The sequence below is a fragment of the Anolis carolinensis genome, chromosome 2, assembly GCF_035594765.1.
Source record: "Anolis carolinensis isolate JA03-04 chromosome 2, rAnoCar3.1.pri, whole genome shotgun sequence".
Lineage (NCBI taxonomy): Eukaryota > Metazoa > Chordata > Lepidosauria > Squamata > Dactyloidae > Anolis > Anolis carolinensis.
This window is the reverse complement of record NC_085842.1, coordinates 159967546-159979162: the sequence shown is the minus strand read 5'-3', so window position 1 is coordinate 159979162 and position 11617 is coordinate 159967546. Positions and strand designations below refer to the sequence as shown.

General features: G+C 43.8%; 1 long non-coding RNA gene across 1 annotated transcript; it reads right to left on the bottom strand.

Moving 5' to 3' along the window:
* Positions 1-4590: 4590 nt before the first annotated feature.
* LOC103277765 (uncharacterized) lies at positions 4591-11121 on the bottom strand. The gene is made up of 2 exons (XR_505660.2): positions 8191-11121; positions 4591-8084 (listed from the first exon to the last, which is right to left on the bottom strand). It is a non-coding gene; the product is annotated as an uncharacterized LOC103277765 (long non-coding RNA).
* Between the last annotated feature and the right edge of the window lie 496 nt (positions 11122-11617).

Below are 11617 nucleotides of genomic sequence, written 5' to 3'. Positions count from 1 at the left end.
GGTTTAACCTGCTACACCACCACGGGCCCCTAAATGTAAGCGGGCCATAATCTACTCTTTATCACATTCAACCCTGTCCAGGGTTCCTTGTAACACAGCAGAACATGCTGTGCCTGCAGAAAGTGAGATTGAAGCCAGAGGAATTTTCAGTACATAAATCCATTGTGGAAAAGCAGGACAATTAGGAGGTAGTGATAGATTTTACCCATCAGTTAAAAAGGGTTGCACAAGTAACGCATGGGATGTGAAGCAGCTTTAGCACAACTGTGGCTTCATGAAGCGAGTAATGGCAAAGACGCCATTGTCCTATGATGATATCACTCAGTGTAATAAAGTCCTAAGGCTCATTCTGTGTTGCCAGACATGTGTCACTGGGAGAGCTGTTCAATTAAACTTTATAAACACAAAATGCTTCAGTTGCTGTGTCATTTAATTTATGTGTAGCTGATATAGTTTAATAGCAGGGGGTGAATCTTTGTATGTTCTTATGAAGTTGCCTCATGCCTGGAATAACACCATTCTCAATCACCACCACCATTTTTAAAAGAGATAAATTTAAAGTATAGCTGCAGTGCAATTAAGATGGCAAGATCAAAAAGCAGAATAAGGCCCACATATTTTTTTTGTTTAGAAGTTGAGGAGAGAAAGAGGAATTTATTATGGATGAAATAAATTCCGCTTTATTTGATGTTTCTGCAGGCAAAGCTCACACAAGAAACTGTTTCTGCTGAAAATCCCTCTTCCAGATTTTTTTTTTTTCGTGTCAGGAGCAACCGGAGTTGCTTCTGGAGTGAGAGAATTGGCCGTCTGCAAGGACGTTGCCCAGGGGACGCCCAGATGTTTTGATGTTTTACCATCCTTGTAGGAGGCTTCTCTCATGTCCCCGCATGGAGCTGGAGCTGATAGAGGGAGCTCATCCGCACTCTCCCCGGGTGGGATTCGAACCTGGCAGCTTTCAGGTCAGCAACCCAACCTTCAAGTTACGAGGCTTTTATCCCCTTGGCCACTGGGGGCTCCTCTCTTCCAGATAACCTTTAAAGATACAAGCATCCTAACAGCTTGTAAATTCAACAGCCTATATACAGGGTATCCTTACCCATGAGCAGAGGCGGTTCAACCACAAGGCCAACTAGGCAGTTGCCTGTGGCGCCATCTTGTTGGGGGCGCCATCGAGGCAACTCCTGTCTCCTGCAGCCTGCCTCGCAAGGTATTGAACTGCTTTTTCTGTTGATTTGTTGTAAAACATGATGTTTTAGTGCTTAATTTGTAAAATCTTAATGTAATTTGATGTTTAATAGCATTTTCCTTAATCCCTCCTTATTATCAAACATTTTCGCTTATCCAACACTTTTATTTTTCAGTGATTGGTTTGGGGGGGGGGGTGCCAAAATTCTGTTTGCCTACACTTGAAAAATACCTAGGGCCGGCTCTGCCCATGAGGAATTTTCCTATGATTGTGGGATGTAAGACTGTGCTGGAACTCCGATGGAATAGTTATGTGTCAGGCAACCTTGGGTTTTTGGAGGAATCAATATCCTAAAACAAGAGGCAGGTCACCTTCTGCTGCTCAGCACTGTGAGTCAGGAGGGCATCGACCTCTTTGTAAGGCTGAAGTCACGCTCCCCCTCTCTTCTGTCTTGGTCAGACCACACCTGGAATCAAACTGGGTCCTATTTTGGCCATCACAATTGAAGGGAGATGTTGACAAGCTGGAAAGTGTCCAGAGGAGGGCGACTAAAAGGTTCAAGAATCTGGAGAACAAGCCCTTTGAGGAGCGGCTTAAAGAGCTGGGTATGTTTAACCTGCAGAAGAGAAGGCTGAGAGGAGACATGATGAATGCCATGTATAAATATGTGAGGGGAAGTCATAGGGAAGAGGGAGCAAGCTTGTATTCTGTTGCCCTGGAGACTAGGATGTAGAACAAGGGCTTTAAACTACAGGAAAGGAGATTCCACCTGAACATTACGAAGAACTTCCTCACTGTGAGAGCTGTTCAGCAGCAGAACTCTCTGCCCCGGATTGTGGTGGAGGCTCCTTCTTTGGAGGCTTTTAAGCAGAGGCCGGGTGGGTGCTTTGAATGTGGTTTTCCTGCTTTTTGGCAGAATAGGGTTGGACTGGATGACCCACGAGGTCTCATCCAACTCTATGATTCTAAGTCTAAGCATCTAGACCAGTGGTTCCCAAACTTATTTGGCCAACCTCCCCCTTTCCAGAAAAAATATTACTCAGAGCCCCCTGGAAAGGGGGATGTGGCTTTGAGGGGTGAGCATGGCTCCTGCTCAAGAGGGCGGGGCTAAGCCTCTTCCCAGTCCAAGATGCAGAGCTGGGAGGGGGAGGTGGGCGGGGCCACCAATGGGCGGCCAGGACTGGGATGGGCAGAGTTACGAGCTCTGAGGCAGGGCTGAGCTTCTATGCCTGTCCTGTGGCGCCTGCCAGGACACAGGGGGCGGGGTTAGAGGAGGGGGTGGGGCCTCTTCCCAAGTGCCTGAGGGACTGAACCTCTATACCCTGCCCCTGTGTTCTAACAAGCGCCTCAGGGGAGGTATACAGAGGCTCAGCCCTGTCTCGCGTTCTTGGGAAAAGGCCCTGCCCCTGCCCCAGCCCTGCCCTTTAGTCCTAAAAGGTCTCTCAGGAGAGGTATAGAGGCTCAGCCCTGTCTCAGGCTCTTGGGAAGAAGCCACGCCCACTCCTCTAGCACCGCCCCCTGTGTCCTAACAGGCACCTCAGGTACTCAGCCTTGTCTCCGGGACTTGGGAAGAGGCACCGCCCCTCCCCTGGCCCCTCCCCCATGTCCCAATAGGCACCATCACCACCCCCCTGGATCGCTGCAGCGCCCACTTTGGGAATCACTGATCTAGACACACATCACATGTGATGACATTATACATAATGGGTGGTAGTCCCAAGCGCTGCATGCTTGGCCCAGAAAGCAGGCTCTCTGAGTCATTTGCAAACATCTGGCTTTGCTCAGCAGCTCTCAGTGGAAGGCCCAAAATATTGTCCTGAGGCAAACATTTGCCTTCATCTCTCTGGAAGCTAAGCAGCTGTGATGAAGGGTAATTGGGAAAGACTGGTCTTCATTAAAGGGAAGAGCTCACTGAAGAGTCAGGAATACATTCTGTGATATAACCAGAAGGGAAGCAGCCTTTAGCTTGAAGGCGTCTATCAGTGAGAACCAAACAAGGCTTTTTTGAGCTTAGCCACGGGAAACATTTTCAATGCCTGGCAAATGCAAAGAACTTCTGATCTTGTAGAGTGTATTTTCTTTGATTCAGCCTTTTCAAATACATATACTGTGTATATATAATTTTACAGCCTCTCTCCTAAAGCCAAGGTTTAATCACAATCTTTCTTTTGTTAAAAGAGTGTTTTTATCTTCACCAGGAACCTTTTTTCTTCAAGAGGAGGGAAGGGACTAAGGTCTCCTGGGCCATTAAAGGAACATTGTTTGGGATGTCAAGGTGATGTCATGACAACAACATCATGATGAAATGTGTTTGTATTCTTCTGGGATGTGGAATGATGGTCTTCTTGCAATGTCAGTAAATAGTTGTTTGGTGAAGAGAGGAGGTTTGAGCTGCAAGCCAGGATCAGGAGCAAGAATGCAAGGACTTCTTTGCCCACATGGAAGAATCTGCACAGCTCAGCTGCATTCCTTTATGATGACAGTCTTACTATGATCACGCCTGAGATATACACAACTGTCAGAGATATTAGGGAAATTACTATACCACCCAGTATGCTCTAGCCAACATGGCAATTGTTGCACACACTAGTGACAGACGTTATTCTTTTTCTGTCTTGGTTGCTCAAACATTCTTAATGTTAGAATTAGATTGCCCAACTGGAGATTTGCTTTCTGATCTGCAAATACCCATACATATTCCTAGGATGAGATATGGATCTTGAAAAGCAGTATTGATCCACTGCCTTGCTGTGAGTTTTCTGGGCTGGATGGCCATGTTCCAGAAGCACTCTCTCCTGACATTTTGACCACATCTATGGCAGGCATCCTCAGAGGTTGTGAGGTCTGTTGGAAACTAGGCAAGTGGGGTTTATATATCTGTGGAAAGTCCAGGGTGGGAGAAATAACTCTTGTCTGTTGGAGGCAAGTGTGAATGTTGTAATTGGCCAGCTTGATTAGCACTGAATAGCCTTGCTGCTTCAAAGCCTAGCTGTTTCCTGCCTGGGGGAATCCTTTCTTAGGAGGTGTTAGCTGTCCCTGATTGTTTCCTGTCTGGAATTCCCCTGTTTTTTTTTGTTTTGTTTTTTACTGTTGTTCTTTATTTACTGTCCTGATTTTAGATATATAAACCCCACTGCTTCAGTTCCAACAGACCTCATAATCTCTGAGAATGCCTGCCATAGATGTGGGCAAAATGTCAGAAGAGAATGCTTCTGGAACATGGCTATACAGTCCGGAAAACTCACAGCAACCCAGTGATCCCAGCCATGAAAGCCTTCGTCAACACAGTATTGTTCCATATTGCAGTGCATTGTGCATAACGTGACAATGGTCAGGTTGATAAGCAAAAAACATCCTTTTCCTCTTATACTTACATTTTATATTCTATACAACAGAACAAATGCTTCCCATACAAAATTGACTTTAATTCTTTCTCTTTAAAAATAAAAATCAATAGTGTCACCATCTTAATAAAGGAATTCCTCTACTAAAATATTTCCCTAGAGTGGTTGCAGATGGTTTAAACCACTGTTAAAACAGATTACAGGAAAACAAAGAGTAACTAATTCCTGATTAGAATCACAACCAGCTTTCTCAGTAAACATGTGATACAGGTAGTTAGCTAGGCTTTTGGTTCTTTAGTGCAAACAATGAAAAAATAAAGCAGTGCTTTGTTGGAGTACAGAAACTGGAGAGACAGTGTTTTCTCTACATGTTTAACAGAAGGATCAACCCAATTTTCAACTACTCCTCCTCCTAGAAAGATTGTTTATTTGCTTTAATGGGAGAAAAAAACATGGATTTATTATGAATGTTAACATACAGTAGCATTACTGAGTTTGATATGATGAAGCATGTTATACTATTTAACACAATTTTGTTCCTTTGTTATACATGTCATTTTCTAATTGGTTCTATCATAAAAACATGGAAAACGCTTATTAAACGGCAAAAACTTTGTTTTTGCGGGACACTCTGCAGCACATTTTGCTATCGTTTTTTAATGAATATCTTGTAGTCTCAACCAATTCAACATAGTATGTGGATGCGGCAAAACCAAAATTTCCAGAGTATAACAACTACTTTCAAAGTAATCACCACACAATTAAACTGGAAATAACACTTTCAGACCAGGGACAGAATTCTTTCAAATTTTGTTACATAGAGTTATCTTTTATTTAGAAGAAATTTATTTATTTATTTATTTTATTTCTCACATTTATATCCCGCCCTTCTCACCCGAAGGGACTCAGGGCGGCTTACAACAGTGGCAACAATTAGATGGCCATACAAACCAATATAAAACAGCACATAAGACAGTTAAAACTATTTAAATACATTATGAATTACAAAATATACGTTTCAAACATAAAATCAGATCCGTTCATCCTCATGCTTTGTCCATCGTTCAGTAATCCCTCCTATAGGTATTCAAGGGAGCCCCTGGTAGTGCATTGGGTTAAACCACTGAGCTCCTGAACTTGCTGTCTGAATCAGGGGAGTGGGGTGAGCTCCCGCTGTTAGCCCCAGCTTCTGCCAACCTAGCAGTTCAAAAACATGCAAATGTGAGTAGGTCAATAGGTGCCGCTTCGGCGGGAAGGTAACGGCGCTCCATGCAGTCATGTTGGCCACATGACCTTGGAGGTGTCTACGGACAACGCCGGCTCTTTGGCTTAGAAATGGAGATGAGCACCAACCCCCAGAGTTGGACACGACTAGACTTAATGTCAGGGGGAAACCTTTACATTTACCTTATAAATATTCAAGGTTGCTCAACATGCAATAGCTAGTTCAAATCATATCTTTAAAATCTCTTTGTCCACACAATAAAGGTGATCACAGCAGTTAAAAGTAAACATTGTTACTGTATATTTTAATATGGAATGACTCCATCCTATTGGCTCTATAGTACTTTCAGTCTATTATATATGCTGAACAAGGTGTGGTTGTCATTGGAGATTAATTCGGTTACAATTAATGGGTGAAATTTGATATCCATCAGAGGCAATTCACAGTTTCTCTCATTCTCCTGGAATTAATTATTCAGGCTGCAGGCAAAATGAAGTTAGTTCCCTTCAGCCTGGAGCAAATACCCAACCCCACGACCTTTGACCAAGCTGACAATAATGCCCAAGATACTCATCAGGCAACCCTATTGAGGCGCTTCTCATAAATCCTTCGTAAGGCACACCCAGCTGCTTGGCAAGTCTGATTTGAGAAAGCAAATGGTGACAGCTGGATTATACAGGGCTGCTTATCTCATCTCTGTCTGCACCCCTCCCTCAAGATCTGGAACCCATACAAGGTTGGGAAGGTCACTGCACATATAACCATCTAATAAAGAAATGCACTCTGGTAACTCCCTTTCGTTTCCACCAGCTTACATTTTTTCCTGGTAACAGATACATATATGATACAGATTCTTCTAATTTTGTGTGTGTGTGTGTGTGTGGGGGGGATAAATGTTTATGGTTTGAAGGCTAGCCAACTAAGCACGTACAAGCAGGACAGCACTGCACACTGTGGAATATATCATGTGCAGCAATACCTGAAATACTAAACATATATCTTAATATTGTTTGCTTGACAAGGAGATTAAATTACCTGTTTTAACTTGCACTTGACCTTGTGTCTAATTGGGAGGGTGAAATAATGCCTGCGGCTCTCTTCCGTATTTTGCCCCATGCAATGGCGAAAGAGAATAGACTCTGCTTCCATTGGCTGTATGTTCTTCTTACAGGTGCAGTATTGCTCTAAACCAGTGGTTCTCAACCTGAGGGTCCCCAGGTGTTTTGGCCTACAACTGCCAGAAATCCCAGCCAGTTTACCAGCTGTTAGGATTTCTGGGAGTTGAAGGCTAAAACCTCTGGGGATCCACAGGTTGAGAACCACTAATCTAAACATTAATTACTTAGGGAACACATACTAGCTGCCTTGCCCTGATGGTAGGCTTCCCATCTAGAGTAGAATCATAGAATCATAGAATCATAGAATAGTAGAGTTGGAAGAGACCTCATGGGACATCCAGTCCAACCCCCTGCCAAGAAGCAGGAAATTGCATTCAAAGCAGCCCCGACAGATGGTCATCCAGCCTCTGCTTAAAAGCCTCCAAAGAAGGAGCCTCCACCACAGTCTGGGGCAGAGAGTTCCACTGCCGAACAGCCCTCACAGTGAGGAAGTTCTTCCTGATGTTCAGGTGGAATCTCCTTTCCTGTAGTTTGAAGACATTGTTCCGCGTCCTAGTCTTCAGGGCAGCAGAAAACAAGCTTCCTCCCTCCTCCCTATGACTTCACGTATTTGTACATGGCTATCATGTCTCCTCTCAGCCTTCTCTTCTGCAGGCTAAACATGCCCAGTTCTTTAAGCCACTCCTCATAGGGCATGTTCTCCAGACCCTTGATCATTTTAGTTGCCCTCCTCTGGACACTTTTCAGCTTGTCAACATCTCCCTTCAATTGTGGTGCCCAGAATTAGACACAGTATTCCAGGTGTGGCGTGACCAAGGCAGAATAGAGGGGGAGCATGACTTCCCTGGATCCCTATGATAAGAAATCCCTATGATAAGGTTGCCTTAGGATTGATATATGGTGGAAATGACATGAAGGCACACAACAAGAAGAATGTTCTAAATCAGTGGGATAATGAATCGGCTTAGGGGTTTAAAGGTGTTGTCCACGATATTGTACCTTGCTCCAAAATTGATTCAGCACCTTGGAAAGCACCTTTAAAACTGACATGGGTCTACAGCAGTCATGGACATTGTCAACAATTACTGATCCCAAATGGTGATGTGGCTGGTCATGCTGGATAGCAGAATGGTGAATTAAATAGAATAGATCCAATAGGGGATCTTCTCTGTGGTCTCCCTTTTAGCCATTCACTTGGTTGAAGGCCACACCTGCTTAGAATCAGAGATGGAATTCAATTAGTTGTTATAGCATCATTTTCTGGTTTCTGAACATCTGAGAAAGTACTAACACAAATGGAAACATTAAGAGTCTCACCAGAGCAGCTGCAGTCTAGCCACTAGATTCTGACCTTCATGACAACAGTGGCAGCAACAACAGCATCCAAGTTTGAAAGTTGACATCTGGCAAATGAAAACTTCAGCCAGATGCTGACTTACTGTCATTCTCCTGAAAGAAGTAAGCAGTTTTTACTCAGGGAACACAACTGCTAAAGCCAATACTTTTGCAAAGTGGAAATGAGAAATAATTAACTTAGTTGCTAGAGAAAAAGGAGATTTTTAGCTCCCTGAAAGGAAAGACAGCCTACAAGACAACTGGCCTGCCATCTGCCTTGCTAGATGCTCCTTTTTAAAAGGTAGGATCAGGCAAGCAGCAAAAATTGGATTGAGATACTGGTAGGTTGTGTTCAACTTGCTGGGCTTCTTGTGCAGACCTGCTCGACAGCAAGTTTTATTTTTCTCACTATAACAAGGATTTACTCTCATCTACATTAATGTGTATCCTTAGAGATAAATATATATGTTATGCTGGAGAGCCAAGAGTGGATTTTGGTGTGTTAACATTTGAAAGTGGAAATATGATGCCAAGGGAGGATGTCAGATTTTGATTGGAATAGCAATTCACTCATAGTCTAATCCTGCTTGATGTATGATGTGTTCAGCAGACAAGTTAAACTGGGTAATAAAATGCAGCCTTGCATGACCCCTTTGACAACTGGAAAACATTCTGTTTCTCTGTATTCTATCCTGATGTTATTCTCTTATCCTGAATACAGCTTATGTGTCAGGACAAGCAAATGTTGTGGCACACTAATTTCTTTAAGGGTGATTTGGAGATCTTGCATTCGGAGGGTCACCATAAGTTGGTTGACTGAATGTCAGTTTTTTTTTCTGTGTCAGGAGAAACTGCAAGTGGCTTCTGTTGTGAGAGAATTGGCTGTCTGCAAGAACGTTGCCCAGGGGATGCCCAGATGTTTTACCATCCTGTGGGAGGCTTCTCTCATGTCCCCACATGGGAAGCTGGAGCTGACAGATGGGAGCTCACCCCGCTTCTCAGATTCAAACCACTGACCTTTCAGCACAAGGGGCTCCTTAATGTCAGTTAAAACAAGAAACCATGCTGGTCATGTTTAACTCCTCTCCCTTCCATTTCCTTAAGCATTAAAATAACAGCTATAGAAATTGTTGGGAGCAGAGGGAAGTTGTTGGTCAGAGAAAGAGTGGGATGAAATGGACAAGCCAGGAGATTTCATAATTGATTTCTTGTATGACATCTTGTTTTTAGTTCTTTCATGTTGGCAAGGAGGAGAAGGAGGAAGTGGTTGTGTGTGTGTGATTTGTGGCTGTGAACAGAAAATGCAGAAATACACTGCAGTACCAACCCAAGTGATCTGTGGAGTCCTCAAAAGTGCTCACACAGATTTGGTCATCATTATGATGAACATCTGGATAGTAATAAGGCCACCAGTTCAGGACTGTCCCATTTGAAGATCACAAGTTGATAAGTATTACTCTAGCACTGAATCACCAAACTATCAGTGCCTGGAATCTGTAGGATGGAGCAACATGTCAGTTAAGGTGAAGTCATAGTGCTATAAATGTGTAGCTTGGAAGGGCCCTCAGAAGTGATCTTAATCTCCGAAAAGGTAAGATCAAACAACTACAGGAGACCAGAGATTCTTAGCTACAGGTCCAGTGCTGCAACTAACGGTTGCTCCTGACACGGAAAAACAAAAACAAAAAAAACCTCAGCATCTCCCCTTGGAACTTCTAAGTTAGAAACTGACAGTGAATGAAAGCATTCCTCTCTCTGAAAAATATAGTATTTCAGCTCTTTAGGTGTCCTAAAGGTCATCAATTAACTTTTCAAAGTTTTCACTCTGCTACTACCTTTTCAGAGCAGTAATTCCCTCCCTCCACCTCATAGGAAGTATCTTACCTTTTTTTAAAATAGTGCCAGAAGCAAATTGAGACAAGTTGCTTCTGGTGTTTGAGAATCAGCCATCTACAAAGATGTTGCCCAAGGGACACCTGGGTGTGTTACCATCTTGCTGGGAAACTTCTCTCGTGTCCCTGCATGGGAAGCTAGGGCTGACAGACAGGAGCTCACTCCATCTTGCGGATTCAAACCCCCAACCTTCAGGTCAGCAGTTCAGCTGGCACAAGGGTTTAACCCATAGTGCCACCACGGCCTCATATCTTACCATGATATACTCAAACTAAGTGTATTCCCTAGCAATGTAAAGTAATGTAAATAGAGTAGCATTACATATATATCTAACACCTGGTTCCACATAATTTAACAAGGATTGTCACTTAGGTTCCTAGTTGAACCTAAATGTCCATTTCTACATCACCTGGACCAATCTGGCATAAAGATGCTATAAAAACAAACAATTTTCAAAGTGCCCCACAAGCAGTTCTTTTATGGAGCTCAAAGTGTAGGCAACCACATGTGTAGAGCTTCATAGGGGAGGCTGTAGAGCAGTGTTTCTCAACCTGTTGGTCCCCAGATGTTTTGGCCTTCAGCTCTCAGAAATCCTAACAGCTGGTAAACTGGCAAGGATTTCTCGGACTTGTAGGCCAAAAACATCTTGGGACCCACAGGTTGAGAACCACTGCTGTAGAGAAACCTGTCTGGCATTTGGGAAACGAAAAGGGCTAAGCTCATTTACATTCACACACGCTTACACACACACGCATAGACACATACACCGCTGCTGCTTCTGAGTTCAATTCCCTTTCTGATAGCAGTACTTCCTGATTACAAAAGGTTGTTGGGTCAGTGTGTCAGGTTTCTGCATGTAGAATCAATCTATTATGGCTCATTGCTGTCTTCTGAGAACAGACTTTCCTCACCTTGAAACACGTGACCCAAGTCCTCAAAGAAAGGGCAGATTGTGCAAAATTAGAGGCTGTCCTCTCCCTGAAGCCTTTTCCTAACTCATATTTACGGTATTATATGCAAGCATATTCTCCCCTCTGCCTGAGGCTCAGAGTCAGTAACAATTATAAATGTGCACATTTATAATTTTAAAAGTTTGGAGGGGGGGGCGGGGGGGGGGAGCAGAGGAAAGCTTTCTTCCCGTCACTCCATAAATCACCGGCAGATAAAGCAGTGTCCTACAGAACTACTGATAGTGTTTACATAATCTGAACTGGAAAGAAAGGGACCCAAGCTTGCAGCAATTATTGGTTTTGGGCTAACAAATGAGATTCCAGTTCGCTTGTTGTCTCCTCACATATTTGCTGAGCCTGGAGCCCCAGGTCTCAGCGGTGGCTAGGGGAGCCTTCGCACAATTAAAACTTGTGCGCCAGCTGCGACTGTACCTTGGGAAGCCGGACTTGGCCACGGTGGTACACGCCCTTGTTACATCTCGTTTAGACTACTGCAACGCACTCTACGTGGGGCTGCCTTTGAAGACTGTTCGGAAGCTTCAATTAGTCCAACGGGAGGCTGCCAG